The sequence below is a fragment of the Balaenoptera borealis genome (assembly GCF_965194805.1).
Source record: "Balaenoptera borealis genome assembly, chromosome: 11".
Lineage (NCBI taxonomy): Eukaryota > Metazoa > Chordata > Mammalia > Artiodactyla > Balaenopteridae > Balaenoptera > Balaenoptera borealis.
The window spans coordinates 51,000,948-51,021,289 of NC_138868.1; the positions used below are offsets into that span (position 1 = coordinate 51,000,948).

Consider the following 20,342-nt stretch of genomic DNA (forward strand, 5'->3'; position numbering starts at 1 on the left):
AAAAAATAATAAACCAAATGTAGAGAGCCCCCTTGGAATTTCTGTGCTTGAATTTAGAAGTAATTATATGTTGTTGGCTAATCTGCAGAGATTTCTGAAAATCTCTGAAGAAGTGAGGATGCATAATGTACTGCAGTGGTTTTCAGTATGTACTTTTTAAAAAGGCTGTGGAGTCCTTTCTTCAAACAGTATCTTAATGAAAAACCCAGTGTAGAAAATAAGAGGATGCTTTTCTTGGGCTGGTAACCCTGACCCCTCCGCTTTCTCAGGAACATCTATAGGACACATCAGAGTGTTAGAAAACCACTGATGTGTCATTCATTCATTAATCTTTAATAGGAATGTGATTGTGACTTAATGAGGCCAGTTGTTGTAAGGAACACACACAGTCGTCTCATTACTTTATTGCCACACCCTGTAAACATTATGCTGAACTACATTGGTGAGAGGACATGCTAACATAGCATATCTTACACTGAGAAACTTAAACTCATATCTTTAGAAAATTGGAAGAAGAAATCTGTAGTGTCCGCTTTATGCTGCTCTTATACAATAATGATCTATATTGCTTTTGTTAAAACTTTTATTAACTTGGGTACAATGAATGTTTTTACTGCTTTGATTAAAGTACTAACTTTGGAGGAAGAAAAATTGCCCAAGATGCCTGTACATAATGGCATCTCCTGTCCTTTTTCAAGCTTATCAGAGTTGGAGCTGTTTGCCTTGCAGCAGTAAATACAGTGGAGTTAGACCATCTGGCTTGATTAGCCAGCTCTCATGCTTCCTGGCTATATGACTTTATACCTCTCTGAGCCTCAGTTCTTCTTATCTCTAAATTGGGGTGATAATATCTATCTCCTGTTGTGAAGATTATATAAAATTGCATGACAAAGTGTTTTGTAAAATCTAAAGCTAACGTTAGTGACTTTGTTGCTCCTACTCCTAAGAGAAAAGTCTCAAGACATAAAAATATCTTCAGGTACTATTTTATGTGGAAGTGGAATAGATTTTATTTTTATTGAGGACAATTTCACATAACAAAATTCACAGTTTTAACTGTTTTAAAGTGTATAATTCACTGGCTTTTAGCACATCCACGTTGTTGTGCAACCATGGCCACTATTTAGTTCTAGAATGTTTTTGTTACGCCAAAGGAAACCCCATACCCATTAAGCAATCACTTCCCATTTCCCCCTCCCAGCACACCCTGGCAACCACTAATCTGCTTTCTGTGTATTTGCCTATTCTGTATATTCATATAAATAGAATCATATAATATGTGGCCTTTTGTGCTTGGCTTCTTTCACTTAGCATAATGTTTCCAAAGTTCTTTCATATTGTAGTATCTACCAGTATTTCATTCCTTTTATGGTTGTATAATATTCCATTGTGTGGATATGCTACATTTTGTTTATCCATTCATTAGTTGATGGACACTTGAGTTGTTTCCACCTTTGGGCTGTTTTGTTTTGTTTTTTACTTATTAATTAATTTTATTTATTTTTGGCTGCATTGGGTCTTCGTTGCTACGCGCGGGCTTTCTCTAGTTGCGGTGAGCGAGGGCTACTCTTCGTTGTGGTGTACAGGCTTCTCATTGCAGTGGCTTCTCTCATTGCAGATCACGGGCTCCAGGGCGCGTGGGCTTCAGTAGTTGTGGCACATGGGCTCAGTAGTTGTGGCTCGCGGGCCCTAGAGCGCAAGCTCAGTAGTTGTGGCGCACCGACTTAGTTGCTCCGCGGCATGTGGGATCTTCCCGGACCAGGGATAGAACCCGTGTCCCCTGCATTGGCAGGTGGATTCTTAACCACTGTGCCACCAGGGAAGCCCTGGGCTATTTTGAATAGTGTTGCTATGAACATTCATTGTAAGTTTTTATTTGAACACCTACTTTCAGTTCTTGGGTATATCCTGGAGTGGATTTGCTGAGTCATATGTAACTCTGTGTTTAACTTTTTTGAGGAACTGCCAAATGGTTTTCTATAGCAGCTGCAGGATTTTACATTCTAACTCACAATATACTGGGTTCCAATTTCTCCACATTCTCACCAACACTTGTTATTTTTCTTTTTCTTTTCCTTCCTTCCTTCCTTCCTTCCTTTTTTTTTTTTTTGTATGGTAGCCACCCTAGTGGGCATAAAAGTGGGATTTCATTGTGGTTTGATTTGTATTTCCCTAATGGTGTTGAGCATCTTTTGATGTTTTGAGGGTTTTTTTGTTGGTGGTGGTTTGTTGTTGTTGTTGTTGTTGTTGTTGTTTTTGGCCACACTGCAGCATGTGGGATCTTAGCTCCCTGACCAGGGATTGAACCTATTCCCCCTGCAGTGGAACCACAGAGTCTTACCACTGGACTGTCAGGAAGTCCTCTTTTGATGTTTTTATTGGCTATGTGTATATCTTTTTTGGAGAAATGTCTATTCAAGTTCTTTACCCATTTTTTAATTGGATTTTTGTCTTTTTTTTGAATGTTCTGTGCAGCCTTCAGGATCTTAGTTCCCTGACTAGGGATTGAACCGGGGCCACAACAGTGAAAGTGCCAAATCCTAACCACTGGATCACCAGGGAACTCCCAGATTTTTGACTTTTTGTTGTTGAATTGTAGAAGTTCTTTATATAGTCTGGATACTACACCATCATTAGATAATGATTTACGAATATTTTCTCCCATTCTGTGGGTTGCCTTTTCACTTTCTTGATAGTATCCTTTCATGCATAAACATTTTTAAGTTTGATGAATCCAATTTTTTTTTAATATATTTGACATATAATGTGTAAATTTAAGGTGTGTAATGTTAATTTGCTACATTTATATATTATAGCATGATTGCCATTGTAGTGATATTTAGCACCTCTATCACATTACATAATTATTCTTTCTTTTTAGTGTGGTTGGAATAACTAAGTTCTAGTCTTTTAGCAAGTTTGATCATTAAAGTTCAATATCATTGTCCATATTCATTATTCTGTGCATTAGATCTCTATGGCTTATTTACTACTATGGCTTATTTACTACTAGTTGCAAGTTTGTACCCTTAAACCTATTTTTTTCTTTTGTTGCTTATGCTTTTAATGTCATGTCTAAGAATCCATTGACAAATCCAAGATTATTAAGATTTACCCCTGTGTTTTCTTTGAAGAGTTTTATACTTTTAGCTCTTAGGATTTAGGTCTTTGATCCATTTTGAGTTAATTTTTTGTAAGTGGTGTGAGATAAGGATCTAACTTTATTTTTTTGCGTGTGGCTATCCAGTTGTCCTAGCACCATTTATTGAAGAGACTTCTTCCTCCATTTAATGGTCTTATTAGCACTTTTGTCAAAAATCAATTGACCATAGATGTATGCACTTATTTTTGTACTTTCAGTTATATTCCATTGAACTATAGATCTATACTAATGCCAATATCACACTTTTGATTACCATAGCAATGTAGTAAGTTCTGAAATTAGGAAGCATAAGTCTTCCATACTTGTTCCTTTTCAAGATTGCTTTGGCTATTCTAGATCCCTTGCAATTCCATATTAATTTTAAGATCAGTTTTTCCATTTCTGCAAAAAAAGGCAGTTGTGATTTTGATAAGGATTGCTCTGAATCTGTAGATCATTTGAGGGAGTATTACCATGTTAGCAATATCAATCTTCCCATTCCATGAACTTTCATGAGCATTAATTGTCTTTTCATTTATTTCAGTCTTCTTTAATTTCTTTCATTAATGTTTTGTAGTTTCCAATGTACAAGTCCCATACCTCCTTGGTCAAATTTATTCCTCAGTATTTTATTCTTTTTGATGTTATTGTGAATGGAATTATTTTCTTAATTTCCTTTTTGGATTGTTCATTGTTAATATACAGAAATAAAACTGATTTTTGTGTATTGATTTTGTGTTTTGCAACTTTGCTGAATTTGTTTATTAACCAATAGTTTTTTTGTGTGGATTCTTTAGGATTTAACTTTATATAAGTCATGTCCTCTGTTTTGCTTCTTGTTTTCCGATTGGATGCCTTTTATTTCCTTTTCTTGCATAATTGCTCTGGCTAAAACTTCCAGTACAATGTTAAATAATAGTAGTGAGATCGGGCATCCTTGTCTTTTTCCTGATCTTAGGGGAGAAGCTTTCAGTCTTTAATCTTTAAGTATGTTAGCTGTGGATATTTCATAAATGCCCTTTATCATGTTGAGGAAATTCCCTTCTATTCCTAGTTTCTGTGTTTATCATTGAATGGGTGTTGGATTTCTCAAATGCTTTTTCTACATCAATTGAGGTGATCATGTGGTGCATCCCTGGGATAAATCTCACTTGGTCGCAGTGTGTAATCCTTTTAATATGCTGCTAGATTCGGTTTGCTAGTATTTTGTTGAGGATTTTTGCCTCTGCATTCATAACAGGGATTGGTTTGTACTTTTCTCGTCATGTATTTGTCTTGCTTTGGTATCAGGATAATGGGGCCTCATAGATGAGTTAGGAAGTGTTACCTTCTTTTCTGTTTTTTGAGGAATGGAATTTTGGTGTAGTATAAAAAGGCTTGAAGTGGGAGTCACTTGATCTAAGATCTATTTCTAGCATCACTGCTAATTAGCAGCGGACCTTGGGCAAATTACTTATTCCCTCTTAGCCTCGCCTCATTCTCATGTTTCATCTTTAAAGTGAGGGTTTAAGACTAGATGATTGCTAATGTCTCTTCAAACTTTAAAATAGTTTTTCATTACTGTTATTCTGTTTAACTCCAAAGGCCCAAATTAAAGCTAAGGAATGAGAGTTTTAAGAATGTAGATTTTGGCTAAGTATTATATAGAAATTTTCAACAGTGAGGGCTGTTCCACAGTGGAATGAACTGTCTTAGAAGGGAATGCTCTTCCCATTACAACTATGTTTTATTACGGGCTAGACAACCCTGTCAGGGATGTTGTGGAGCAGATTTTTGTGAGTTTTACGGAATGGTTGGCTGGACTTCTTCTAAGTACTCCCTCTAAGCTCTAAAATCTGTATCATCGAATTACCAAGAGAGGCGAAGGCCTGTCTCATTCTTAGGGGACAAAGCTGACCTGTCGAGAGACAGGATGAGGTTTCGTTCTGTTTTTGTTTTGTTTTTGTTCTCATTACAAATGTTATACATGTTTGTTATAAAAAATTCAGAAGTGCCCAGAGAGAATCACTGTTAAACATTTGTTACATTTGCAGATTTTTTTTCTATGCATATGTTAATATTTATAAAATTTTAGATATTTATGACATCCATTAGGCTCTGCAACATTTTCCACCTAATATAGGCATACCTCAGAGATACCATGGGTTTGGTTCCAGACCATTGCAATTAAGTGAATATGCAATAAAGTAAGTCACACAAAATTTTTGGTTTCTCAGGGCATATAAAAGTTATATTTACACTGTACTGTAGTCTGTTAAGTATGCAGTAGTGTTATGTCTAAAAAAACAATGTACATACCTTAATTTAAAAATACTTTATTGCTGAAAAATGCTATCATCTGAGCCTTCATTGAGTCAATCTTTTTGTTGGTGGAGGGTCTTGCCTAGATGCTGATGGCTGCTGACTGATCAGGCTGGTGGTTGCTGAAGTTTGGAATAGCTGTGGCAATTTCTTAAAATAAGACAACAGTGAAGTTTGTTTCAATCGTCCTTTTACAAATGATTTCTCTGTAGCACCCAGTGCTGTTTGATAGCATTTTGCCCACAGTAGAACTTCTTTCAAAATTGGAGTCAATCCTCTCAAACCCTGCCTTAGCAACTTAAGTTTATGTATTATTCTAAATCCTTTGTTGTCATTTCAACAGTATTCACAGCATCTTTACCAGGAGTAGATTCCATCTCAGGAAACTACTTTCTTTGCTCATGTGTAAGAAGCAGCTCTTAAGCTGTTAAAGTTTTATCATGAGATTGTAGCAATTCAGTCACATATTCAGACTCTACTTCTAATTCTAGTTCTCTTGCTATTTCTACCACTTCTGCAGTTACTTCCTCCACTAAAGTCTTTAACCCCTCAAATTCATCCACAAGGGTTGGAATACATTTCTTCCAAATTCCTGTTCATGTTGCTATTCTGACTTCTTTCCAATGAATTGTAAATGTTCTTAATAGCATCTAGTATGGTGAATCCTTTCCAGAAGGTTTTCAGTTTTCTTTGCGCATATCCAAACAAGGAATCAATATCTATGGCAGCTGTAGTTTTACAAAATGTATTTCTTAAATAACAGGACTTGAAAGTTGAAGTTACTTCTTGATGCATGGGCTGCAGAATGGATGTTCTGTTAGCTGGCATGAAAACAACATTAATCTCATTGTACATTTCCACCAGAGCTCTTGGTTGATCAGGTGCTTGTCAGTGAGCAGTAATATTTTGAAAGGACTCTTTTTTTTTTTTCTGAGCAGTAGGACTCAATAGTGGGCTTAAAATATTCAGTAAACCATGTTGTAAACTGATGGGCTGTCATCCAGGCTTTGTTGTTCCACTTATAGAGCACAGGCAGAGTAGATTTAACATAATTTTTAAGGACCCTAGGATTTTGGGAATGGTAAATGAGCATTGGCTTCAACTTAAAGTCACCAGGTGCATTATCCCCTAAAGAGAGAGCCAGTTTGTCCTTTGAAGCTTTGAAGCCAGACACTGACTTCTCCTGTCTGTGAAAGTCATAGATGGCATCTGCTTGAAAATCTGTTGTTTAGTGTAGCTACTTTCATTCATCATCTTAGCTAGATCTTCTGGGTAACTTGCTGCAGCTTCTTCATCCTCATTTGTTGCTTCACCTTGCAATTTTATGTTGTGGAGATGGCTTCTTTCCTTAAACCTTATGAACCAACTTCTGCTAGCTTTAAACTTTTCTTCTGCAGCTTCCTCACCTCTCTCAGCCTTCAGAGAATTGCTCTGGATTAGGTTTTGGCTTAAGGGAAAGTTGTGGCTGGTTTGATCTTTTATCTAACCACTGAAACTTTCTTCATATCAGCAGTCAGGCTGTTTTGCTTTCTTATCATTCATGTGTTCACTGGAGTAACACTTTTAATTTCCTTCAAGAACTTTTCCTTTGCATTCACAACATGGGTTAACTGGCACAAGACGCCTAGCTTTTGGCCTGTCTCAGCTTTCAGCATGCCTACTCACTGAGCTTAATCATTTCTAGCTTTTGATTTAAAATGAGAGATGTGTGACTCTTCCTTTCACTTGAACACTTAGAGGTCATTGTAGGGTTATTAATTGGTCTAATTTCAATATTGTGTGTCACAGGGAATAGGGAAGCCCAGGGAAAGGGAGAGAGATAGGGAATAGCTGGTCAGTGGAGCAGTCAGAACATACACAACGTTTGTTAGGTTTGTTGTCTTATTTGGCCTAGTTTGTGGTGCCCCAAAACAATTACAATAGTGACATCAAAGATCACTGATCACCGATCACCACAACAAATATAATAATAATGAAAAAGTTTGAAATATTGTGAGAATTACCAAAATGTGACACAGAGACATGAACTGTTGGAAAAATGGCGCTGATAGACATGTTCAACTCAGGGTTGCCACAAGCCTTCAGTATGTAAAAAACTGCAGTATCTGCAAAGCGCAATAAAGCAAAATATAATAAAACAAGGTATGCCTGTACTGGCTCTCAGATATACAAGCCTTATTAGTTTGTATGTCTATCCGTGTTAGTATGTGTGCCATCCTTTTAAACTACTAAAGCATAGTATTCTTTTAAATTGTTTTTTTTTTAATTTAACTTATGTCTATTAATAGATGTGTTAATTAACAGTTTATCTCAGTTGCAACAATGGTTCAGTAAACTTTTCACATATATAATTTGCATAGCTGGGCTGGCGTTTCTGGAGAATGAATTCCTAGAAATGGAATTGCCTGGTCAAGTGGAATTGCCATTTAATCATTAATGGATCTTGTCAAATTGCCCTTCAAAAAAGTTATAGCAGTTTATAATCCCACCAAGAGATGTTAAACAGTGCTATTACCCAGTGTTAAAGAGAGTATAGAGAATCCTCACTATTTTTAATCTTTGTCAATCTAATAGGGTGAAAATACCTAATTTAAAAATCAAGTAGGACTTCCCTGGTGGCGCAGTGGTTGGGAGTCCACCTACCAATGCAGGGGACACGGGTTGGAGCCCTGGTCCAGGAGGATCCCACATGCAGCGGAGCAGCTGGGCCTGTGCACCATAGCTGCTGAGCCTGCGCTCTAGAGCCCGCAAGCCACAACTGCTGAGGCCTGTGTGCCTGGACCCCGTGCTCCGCATTGGGAGAAGCCATCTCAGTGAGAGGCCTGGGCACCGCAACAAAGAGTAGTCCCCCTCGCTGCAACTAGAGAAAGCCCGTGCACAGTGGCGAAGACTCAACACAGCCAAACCAAAAATAATAAATAAATTAATAAATTATTTAAAAAATAATAAAAAAAAAATAAAAGTCAAGTAGTTCTGGCACTTTCCTGGCAGTCCAGTGGTTAGGACCCACACTTCCACTGCAGGGGGCACGGGTTCGATCTCTGGTTGGGGAACTAAGGTCCCACAAGCTGCAGCGTGGCCAAAACAAACAAACAAAACAAAACAAAAAAGTCGAGAAGTTCTGTAAGGTTTAAAAAGCAGAACACATCAGTCCTCTGCCTATCTCTATCCATCCCTGATTATTATTTCAGTGGCAACCACTTTAAACTTTTTTTAGTTGTTTTCTGATCCTGACCTCTATATTTTTAAATAACATGATTACACATACACTCACACACACATACATATATACACACACACACATATATATATAATTTTCCTTTTGACTTTCTACCATGGAAGGTGGTAATTATCTTATACTGCTACACTATACCCATCACATACACACTTTTCCTCCCAGTTTTTAGTTAAATAAATATTCCCTATTTACATTATTGTGACATATAAATGTTATTCACAGTTGAACCACTTGGTGTATTTGGTCATATTTTCTTTCCTTGCTTAAGATTCTTTTGGAATGTTTCTTACTGATTTATAACAGCTCTTTGTGTATTATGAATAAACCTTTTGTCATACATGTTGCAGGTATCTTTCCTCAGATTGCTATCTGATTTTATTTGTAGAATTGGTACAGAAATTTTTGTAGACTAGATTTATGAACCGCCCTGTGGGCTGAGGATTCTGTTATTTGCTGTTCTGTTTGGATGGCCCATTTGGTATTCCTTGTTTTCCATCCTGGTGCATCTGAAGGTCTTCTCCCTGCCTAAACAGATTTTAGGTACTTGCTGTAACTGCAAGTTTGTAGTTCTTTTTTTTTTATAGTTCTTGAGGGACCCCCCTCACCTTGAAATTCAAATCTGCTCTAGGCTGAAGATGGGCTTCAGGGAGGAGAAGCAGAGCAGAAATATAGTTGGGCCATCACTAAAGTATGAACTTCACTATTACATAAACATAATTAATAACACCAGCTACCGTTTATTGAGTACTTCATAATGTGCCAAGTATTTTGCCCTGCGGTGGGTAATTTTATTTTTTGCCATTGTATGGATCTAGAAACTAAAGCTCAAAGAGATTACTGAGCTCCACTCAACCAATGATTAGCAGAGTCAGGATACACGTCCAGTCCCTCTGACTCCTATGCTCTCCTTCACTCTTCCCTGATGTCTGTTTGTTTGTTTGTTTGTTTGTTCAATTAGCAAATATTCTTTGATCCTTTTTAGCCCCGTGCTAGGGCAGTAGTCAGTTAATATTGTTTCACGGAGAAATCACTTTGAAAAAGAGTTTATAAAGTTGGATATTCATATTCCCTATGATCCAGGAGTTTAATTCCTAGATATATGCCAAGAGAAAAGTTTGCACATGCATCCCAGGAGGGAGGATGTACCAGAATTTTCCTATCAGCACTATTTGTAATAGTAAAAACTTGAAAATGACCTGATACCCATATATAGGTGAGTGGATAGGTTAGTTGTGATATATTTTCACAATGGATATAACTTATAAAATAATACATATATAAATATATGGAATAACACAAAAATAATTAACTGTAGTTACAAATCATGGTAAGGATGAATCTTAATATAATATTGAGTGAAAAAAGTCCCAGAAGAGTACTTATAACTTTATACCTCTTATAGAAAGCTAAAAACAATGAAAACTAAACAATGTTTTAGAAATATGTATGTGAGTGATAAGATCATATTTTAAAAAGCAAGGGAATGATAAAATCAAGATTCAGGATAAGGCTGATGTTGGATGGAGAACTGGAGGATAGGATAGAGAAGAAGAGGACGTAGCTAAATATAAGTAAATTTAGGTGTTCCAGTTCTTATGTTGGATGGTGGGTTCAGTATTTGTTATATTATTAAAAAATAATTAACTTGAAAAGGAAAGAAATCCTGTCACTGCTTCACATAAATGAACCTTTGGGACATTATGCTAAGTGAAATAAGCCAGTCATAAAAACACAAATACTTCCACTTATATGAGGTACCTAGAGTAGTCAGATTCATACAGAGAGAACGTAGAATGGTGGTTGCCAAGGGCTGGGGGTGGGTGGGATTGGGAAGCTGTTGTTTAATGGGTACAGAGTTTCAGATTTGGCAAGATGAAAAAGTTCTGGAGATCTGTTGCACAGCAGTGTGAATGTACTTACCGCTACTGAACTCTACACTTTTAAAAATGGTTAAGATGGTAAATTTTATGTGGTTTTTTTTTAACCATAATTAAATTTTTTTTGGCCATGTTGCACAGCTTGTGGGATCTTAGTTCCCCAACCAGGGATTGAACCCAGGCCACGGCAGTGAAAGCGCTGAGTCCTAACCACTGGACCACCAGGGAACTCCCAAAAATAATTTTTAAAAATTAAAACAAAAGTGATCTATGCATAGACTAACGAGAATATTCATTAACCAGAGATTCTGATTAATCTTTTTTCTCTACTAGAAGTTCAAAAATAAAGGCAAGAAAGAAAGCAGTTCCCAAGACAGGGATTTACCTTACCAGGTATTAAGACATACTATAAAGAATAGACAAATAGGGCTTCCCTGGTGGCGCAGTGGTTGAGAGTCTGCCTGCCAATGCAGGGGACACGGGTTCGAGCCCTGGTCTGGGAGGATCCCACATGCCGCGGAGCAACTGGGCCCGTGAGCCACAATTGCTGAGCCTGCGCGTCTGGAGCCTGTGCTCCGCAACAAGAGAGGCGGCGATAGTGAGAGGCCTGCGCACCGCGATGAAGAGTGGCCCCCGCTTGCCGCAACTAGAGAAAGCCCTCGCACAGAAACGAAGACCCAACACAGCCATAAGTAAATAAATTAATTAATTAAAAAAAAAAAAAGAATAGACAAATAGACCAATGGAAGAGTGAAGATCTCAGAGATAAATCCTTGTATAATGGGAACTTAATATACACTAAAGATGTAATCACCAATCAGTGAAGAAAATAATCATTGTTAAGTAGATTGTGTTGAGAAAACTGGCTCACCATATGGAGAAAAATTAAAACTAAATTCCTATATAACACTGCATACAAAAAGGAACTAAAGATAGATTAAAGATCTAATTATGAAAGGCAAAATTATGAAGTTAATGAAAAGTGTGTAAGATAATAAGATAAAGATTTGATAAATTTGATTATATTAAGATTAAGGATTTTTGTTGGATAAAGGATACTATAGGCAAAGTTAGCTGATAATAGAATGAGAGATTAATAATGATTAAAAGTGACAATAGATTAGCATCTAGACTATATGAAGTAACTCCTACAAATCAACAAAGGAAAGACAGAAGCTCCAATAGAAAAATGGGCAAAGAATATGAACGGGCAGTTTACAGGAGAGGAAATCCAAAAGTCCATCAAGCCTGAGAAGGGATGCTCAAAGTCATTAGTAGTTAGAGAAATGAACATTAAAACAGCAATGAATTATCAATTTATTCGATTGGCTAGAAACTAGAAAGCCAGATATTTCCAAGTATTGGCATGGATCAGAGGCTGTAGGAACCCCCATGCATTCTTTGTGGGTGTGAAGCCTGTTGCAGGCATTGTGGAGAGCAGCATGGCACTATTCAATCAGATGGAATATATACATGTCTTGTGGCACATCCTAACAGGATATATGAGAGGGTGTTCATTTAAATGTTAAGTTTGGCAGTTAATTGAAGAGTTGCAGGCAATCTAGATACCTATCTCTGGGTAAACAGGCAAAATGTGGTGGATGCATATCATGACACTGTGTACCTATAACAACTTGTGGACCTTAAAAGCATAGTACGGAGTGGAAAAAGTAACAAACTGAAAGATACACAACACAGTGCCGATTAATAAATCAAAAATATACATATTAAACATATTTAAAATATACATATTAAACACAAAAATATACATATTAAACACACTCCACTCTGTGGAGTGAGGAATGGGAATAAAAAAGAACCAAAACAAAACAACTCCCACAAGAATGTTGTGTAAAGGAGAGGCACTGGGTTTGTTGTTGAGTAGTAGAAATATGAGCTGTTTGAGATTAGCTGTCAGAGCTTTCCAAAAAATGCTTCTTATGGCATGCCAAGGAATGATGGAATTAATTGATAAGGCTCTGTTTCTCTCAAACTGAATGAGATTTTCTGTTCTTCACTAGTGCTGGTTGGTGGCCCAGCCTTCCATTGGGCACCCATGACCACTAAGTAGAAAAACACTAGCTCTGTTCTCCTAGACCAGGTTTCTCAGTAGGGAGACTATTAACATATTGGCCAAATGATTCTTTATTTTTTCGGGGGGCTATCCTGTACATTGTAGGATGTTTAGCAGTTGCCGCAGCCCTGGCCTCTACCCACCAGATGACTGGTAACACCCCTCCCCCAATTGTGACAACCAAAAATGTCCCCAGACATTGCCAGATGTCCCCTGGGGAGAAAATTCACTCCCAGTGAGAAACACTGTCCTAAACTCTAGGACCTAGAGCAGCATGGATGTTGCCAGCCATGAGATTGATTATGAGCAAGTATGCCAACCTACTGGTTTCACTGTGAAAAGTATCAAACTTCTCTCTGTAATTTAGGAGTTCAAAGAAAAGAAACTTCACTTTAAAAGAAGAGAAACTTAGTCTAAATTAACTGCTGTTGGGAACAAGCGATCTTAGTTTTGTGTATTTAAATTTCAGGTACTGTTCTTTTCAGCAACAATAGTAATAATACCTTAAACTGCTTAGAGTTTTGAATTTGTTGCTTTAAAAAAAACCACTTTTCTCATCTGTTCTCTCTTTGGAACCTCACAACAAATAGCTTTATAAGATAGGATAGGGATTTGTCTCCATTTTTCAGATGAGTAAACCAAAGTGCAGAATCCTGAAGTGATTTATCAGGAGCACATGACCTTTAAATTTACGTCTGGAGAGCCAGATGTAAAATCTGGTTCTTGGTTAAGTGCCCTTTTCCATACCGTACTCAACCATTTTTTGAGGTTTCCAAAAGCTTCAGGAAATTATTGTCAGTTCTGCCATGGTGATATCTGTTTTTAACTCCCCTGATTTTTCCTTTAATAATTTTTGCCCAAGTCCTTTTCTTGGATTTCAGGTAGTTTCACAACCACCTCCCTTTGCTCTACATTGTCTTGCCTCCTCAGGGTTTCCCCCCAGCTTAGTGACTGATGCTGGGAGGCAGAACTTGGGAGACAGAAGATCTGGATTGGCAGCCTAGCCCAGGCCACACTTGCTGTTTGGCTTCTCTGTAGCTCATTTTTCATCATCTGTTCAGAGAATCTAATCTTACTTGCTCCTTAGCTCCCTCAGGGATGTTAGGGGAAGGAGTAAGTTTATGCCTGGAAAGTATCCTATTTTTAAAGATCTCCAAGGAGAAGCTTTCATCATGTCTGTCTGTTACCAAATATAGTATCTTTTCAGACTCCTATCCCCTGAACTGCTGTTTCCTCCTGGAATGGATGAGTGGCAAAATCTCCTACCTGGAAATCTTTAAAGTTCTATAGATTTTTCTCAGACCAAGACATTAAGAGGGTTACTAGAATGTGGCTAGAGAATGCTAAGATGGTAAAGGGTTGTAATCCACTTCTTATGAGAAAGAAAAACTTTTCTCATCAGAATATAATAAAAACTCCTAAGTGTGATCAGCCTCCTCTGAGCCTTGCCTACCTCTTTAGGCTCATTTCTCACACCTCCCTCGGGTACTAGTTGTACTCTCTCAGGTATACCATGTCCCTGCATCATGATACCTTTCTCCACCTGCACCTATTGGACCATCAGGACAGAGATGGTAGGTTGCCTTCTTCAGGAAGCCTTCCTTGATTCCTCCACGTTGAGTGAAGCACCTCTACTCTACTTTCTTGGCCGCCAGGGCCTACTCCATTATAGCACTTATCATTCTGGATTATAGTTATTTGTTTCTCCTCAGTAGACTTCTCCTTCTTGAGGCGGTTTTGTATTTTATCTTTGAATTCCCCAGTCCTTAGCCTGGTGTCCAGTAAATGTTTATTAAATGACTGCTTGAATGACTCTTTTGCCTGGAGAGGAGAAGACCTGGAAAAAAAAGACATAAAATTAGGAGAGTAAGCATAAGAAATAGGGAGTAAATTTACTCTGTGCTTCTCTGAAGGACAAGAGTTTGACCCAGAGGCAGAAGGGGGAGGCAAAGGCAGATTTTTTTCAGGTCAGCATCAGGAAAGAACTATCTAGCACATTTGTTATCATTGGAATGCCTGCTTCATGTGGTAAGGTTGACCATTAGCCAGGGGTGTGGTAGGAGGTAATTGCCAACCAAGTTTCTGCCCTGTAGAATATTCCAGCAATACGTGGGGTCTTACCAGGTCACAGAAACTGTGCTACTGTATCTGCTTGCTTGGCCTCTGGATGATCTTCAGATAATAGCCATGGCTTCCTGTAGTTTTGTCCAGGCCTAATACGCCAGTGCCTTCGGCTCTTCCTTATGTGATTTGGTTTCCAGACCCTTTGTAATCCTGGCTGCTCCGTTGTGGTCATGCTTATTCATCACTGTTCTTTCTACATTGTGGTCCTAAGACCTGATCTCAGGGCCCAAGTTTGCTTTGACAGCAGAGAGTGGTAGAGCTGCTGCCTCCTTCATTCTGGGTTTATTCTTAGTTAAACAGCGTAGTGTTGCCTTGGCTTTTTTGGTAATGGCCCTGTTGGCGTATATTCTCTGGCAGTTTGTGGTCAGGTGAAACCCCTAGATCTGTTTCACATGAGCTGCTGTTAAGCCACTCCTTCCCCAACCTATACTTGGGTAGTTGGTGAGGTTTCATCGTAAGGTTTTGGTTCTTCATTTCAGCTTATCAGGTCACAGCATGTTAGAGCTAGAAGAACTCTAGGAATGAGCTTTATTCATTTTGGATCTTGTTTCTGTTTCCCATGTTCACTGCCTTGCTCCTCTCTCCTTCCCAAGCTTTGTACTATTCACAGTGTGGTAAGCAGATCCTTTGTATTTTCATCCAAATCATTCATGAAAATATTGACCAGAGCTGTAGAGCATATCCCAGACACCTTCTTCCAATTGATCTCTGTCCATTTATCAGCATTTTTTTCATGCTGATTCAAGCTGTGAGTCTCTGACTTTGTTCAGCTACCTGGGCTTGTCCTTTTCATTTCACCCTCAGTATTCCTCTTCAGCCAAGCACGGCGGGTGGCCCTGCCCCCATAACGTAGGAAGATACAGAAGTGATGAGAATGGCAGAAGTCGGAAGTGCCAAGCATCAGCACACTGACAGGGGAGCTGGTGCCCAGAGAAGGATGTGATCTGGGAGCTCTTTTTTTGACTTTTCGTGAATTACCATTTCTGAGATGAAAGAAATCTAAAACAAAGACAGTCCATTTAAATTGGGCTAGCTCTTACTGTTAGCATCTAACATCATCAACTCAACTGTGTAGCCTTGTGGAGAGAGAAGTGGGATGTTGTTATTCTTATCTTCCAGATCAGAGAAGCTGGGATTGTTCCTCAGCAAATGTTTGCTGAATGAATCAGTGAGTGAGTTTCAGGCTAGTCTTCACTTCAGCTTCATATTTTCAGATTCAGGGAGAGAAGGATGAATGGCTTTCACACACACACACGCACGCGCACATGCACGCGCACACGCCATAATGAAGCCTCCTTCAGAACCAGAGCTCTGCCATTTCCAGTCAGTCTCCCCTTGACAGCTCCTGACCACACTGCTACATCTCTCCTCTGAACTCCCATAGCAGTGCTTGATGCTTTGCATGGCTGCCCAATTCATGAATTTATGTCTCATCACCCCAAATTCTGGAAGAGAAGTTAGGGCCACGGCTTCCCATTATTTTGTGCCTTTCACAGCATCAAGTACAGGCACTTGGTTGAGCAAACTATCAAACCACATGTGTCGCCACCAGATGGCACCAGAGTCCCTGCTATTGTTCTGAGACTCTTGAGTAACTTTCAGCCATTTATTGCCAAGCTAGCCATTAAAAATGCCTTCCTTGGGGCTTCCCTGGTGGAGCAGTGGTTGAGAATCTGCCTGCCAATGCAGGGTACACGGGTTCGAGCCCTGGTCTGGGAAGATCCCACATGCCACGGAGCAACTGGGCCCGTGAGCCACAATTGCTGAGCCTGCGCGTCTGGAGCCTGTGCTCCACAACAGGAGAGGCCGCGATGGTGAGAGGCCCGCGCACCGCGATGAAGAGTGGCCCCCGCTTGCCACAACTAGAGAAAGCCCTCGCACAGAAACGAAGACCCAACACAGCCATAAATAAATAAATAAATAAATAAATAAATAAATTAATTAATTAATTTAAAAAATACTATTCTTAAAAAGCCTTAAAGAAAAAAAGAATGCCTTCCTTAATGAGGAAGCTTCAATTTATTTAGTAAGCAAAATGCCAATAAATACTACAGTAGACACAAGTAAATTAACCAGGCAAAATTGTAACTTACCATTTTCCCCATGGTAGACTGTTGTGTTCACCCAGCCCCTCTGCCTGCTGCTTGTCAGGCACTGAGCTCTCACCCCAGCAGCTGCATTCCAGGCCTTGAAGAGAATCTGGCTTTCAAGCCTCCCTGGCACAGAGTGTCTCAATACCTGAAAGTGGCTTCAAATCCTTGGTTTGGGTTTTTGGATCATTTATTTTTCCTGGAAAGGACAAATTAAACATTATAAAGAAATTGCTATAACCTCACCACCTTTAATATGTTGATTATTTTGGTTATCTAATTGCAGTCTTTGCTCCCTTATATATGTGGCTTTATTAATTTTTGATCATGTGAAGCCATAATAAGAGCTCTCATTTACTTAATGCTTACTATGCAGCTATGCTTGTTGTTTTATATACATTGCTGCCATTGAAATATAAGAGCTATTATATTGAATCCTTACATTATATTTATTACATTACTTACATTGAATGCTTGCCTTGTTGGGTACTGTTCTAAAAGTTTTCCATGCATTAACTCACATGACCTATACAGCCTGATGAGAGTAGGTACTGTTTACCTCATTTACAGTTCAGAAAACAGGCTGTCAGAGTTAAGTGACTTGCCTAAGGTAACACAGTAAATAGCCATATTGGGATTCATATCTAGAACTCTTTAATTCTAAAATCACTGTTCATTTCACTATATTATAGCATTCTGCTTTGTTCATTTGCTCTTTAATGATTTCTATTTGTACTTCTTCTTTAGAAAGGGTGTAAGGATTTGTAGAATCGTTAAAATATGGGTTTGATCTATGTTATTCTCCTGCTGCTAGACTGTTAGCTCCTTGAGGACAGGGACTAGAGGTCATGTTTATTTATTTCTGCATTCCTCTTCTCATGAAATGCAAAGTTAGTACGTGGATGAATGAGTGACTTCTGCCTTCACTCTCCCAGGGAGTCTGAGATACAAGGCTGCCTAACAGAACCTTAGCGTGCTAGAGCTTGAAGGAGTTTGAAAATCAAGTCAAACCCTTCCTTTAAGGAGGAAGGCCCTCCTTAGGGTGACCTACTGAGTTGGAGGCAGAACAGAACTAGAATCCAGGTTTGCTGGGCTTCTACTGGGCCATCTGGTTTCAAAAAGCCGAATCCTGTCCCTAAATCTCCTTCCTTCCTTCCCTTTCCTACCCACCCCCGTTCCTCTCTTATCTTTCATGATGTGTAAGTAGAGTAGCTTTACACCCTTAAAGTTTCAAGCCTGAACATTACAAAATGAGGCAAGATTTTCCATTCCTTTTACACCAATGCCCGGACTTACTCCTAATTATGTCTTTGTTCAACGCAGAATAGAATCCAGGTCCTCTGCCTCTCACACCCAAAATATGCAGAGCTGCAACTCACGTAGGGAAAATTATCTCTACTGGATTCCCCCACAAGAACATGCTGTTGGTGACTGATGGGGAGTGGGAAAGAGGCTATTAGGGCAGGCTGGTGGTTTTTATGTAACAGCCAAGTTTTTGGAAAAGCTCAAAGGAGATAGGAATTCCTGTTCTTTCTCAGAGCGGACACATGTGACCAGGCCACGTGATTTAATTCTTCTCTAGTTTCTGGGCCTACTGTTTCGTAAACACCCCCATGAGCCTGTTAAAGCAAACAATGTGAAGGCTAAAGACCCTGTAGCCCTTCTTTCCACAACCACCTTCATCTACCCCCCTTTTAGTGTCACGATTCTGGTTGCCTTATCCCCTAGTTTAAATAATCTGCAGTTGTTTGTTGTGATGTATTTTCCTGGTCTCCAAGTATCTCCTAGAATGTCACCTGGAACATTATTTGGGTAGCCGTTTGTTAGTACATCCTGGTGCTTTTCACACTTTTTTTTGTAAGGCCGGAATACTTTAGAATGCTTCATTCAGAGTCAACTGCACGTTCCTATACAGTGGAATTGGTACTGAGGCTACATTGTTCACTGACCAGTGGGCACACAGCGCTGGAAGCTCTAAAGCAAAGTGGCTGCTCACCATTCTCTTCCACTGTCTCTCTTTTTTTTTTAAATATGTAAAATCACACTAACAAACTAACGCTTTTTCTTGCCATGGAGCAGTCTATGAGAGAGTAGTAGCTACAGACAGCTTAACACTAAAAAGATGCTTTAAGCTGCACTATCCAGTGTTGTAACCACCAGTCCCATGTGGCAGCTGAACACTTGAAATGTGACTGGTCTCTTTTGAGATATACTGTAAATATAAAATAAACATCGGATTTTAAAGCCGTAGTACAAGAAAAAGTAAAATATTTCATAGATAGTTTTATATTGACTACATGTTGAAACGGTAATATTTTAGATATATTGGGTTAAATAAAATGTATTTTAAAATTAAGATCATCTGTTTCTTTTTACTTTTTTTTTAACATAGCTACTAGAAAACTTACTTATTTTTTTTTATAGTGGCTTTACCAGTTTATATTCCCACCAACAGTGCAGGAGGGTTCTCTTTTCTCCACACCCTCTCCATCATTTATTTCTTTTTTAACTTTATTTATTTATTTTTATACAGCAGGTTCTTATTAGTTATCTATTTTATACATATTAGTGTATATATGTCAGTCTCCCAATTCATCCCACCATGACCCCCAGCCCCCTCCCTGCTTTCCCCCCTAGAAAACTTAAACTTACATATGAGACTCACATTATATTTGGACTGGGCAGCGCTAGTCTAGAAATCCCCAAGAGTAAATAGTTTCTCAAAAGTTTTCTCTTCTATGGAACTTTAGGAAACTAGCTAATATTTTCCTCTCTATAGCCACCCCCCTTTTTTTAAAAAAAATATTCTTTCATTTCATTTAATGATACCAAGAAGAAAGCCTCTATTAAGTGCTAATTATCTGTTTTTACACCTGCTACTCACCTGAGAAGAGTAAAAATTGGGTGGTTGGGGGAGGGAGTTAGGAGACATTGGGGAGCAGGAGACTCGTGATTGGTCCAAACTTCTGACTTAGAATTGTTTTATACATTTGGAACTCTGTAGCTAACAAGTCTGAGGTAAAGGTATGAAGGAGGGAAAGTAAAATAGATACTCTTTTTTTTTTTTTAATTTATTAATTTATTAATTTATTTATTTATGGCTGTGTTGGGTCTTCGTTTCTGTGCGAGGGCTTTCTCCAGTTGCGGCAAGCAGGGGCCACTCTTCATCGCGGTGCGCGGGCCTCTCACTGTCGCGGCCTCTCGTTGCGGAGCACAAGCTCCAGACGCGCAGGCTCAGTGATTGTGGCTCACGGGCCTAGTTGCTCCGTGGCATGTGGGATCTTCCCAGACCAGGGCTCGAACCCGTGTCCCCTGCATTGGCAGGCAGATTCTCAACCACTGCGCCACCAGGGAAGCCCCAAAATAGATACTCTTTAAAACAAATGTGCTTCCCTCTTAGGGTTCTAGTCTTGCTTTCCCCTCATTTGTCTAAATTCACTGAGGATCTGTCATGGGCCAGACAGTTTCCTGGCACAGAGGAATCAGATGAGTATGG

At 39.0% G+C, this 20,342-nt stretch overlaps 1 protein-coding gene across 4 annotated transcripts in view; it reads left to right on the forward strand.

Annotated features, from left to right (window-relative positions):
• RNF121 (ring finger protein 121) overlaps positions 1-20,342 on the forward strand; it is an 84,762-nt gene that overhangs the window by 40,015 nt on the left and 24,405 nt on the right. The window lies entirely within an intron of this gene.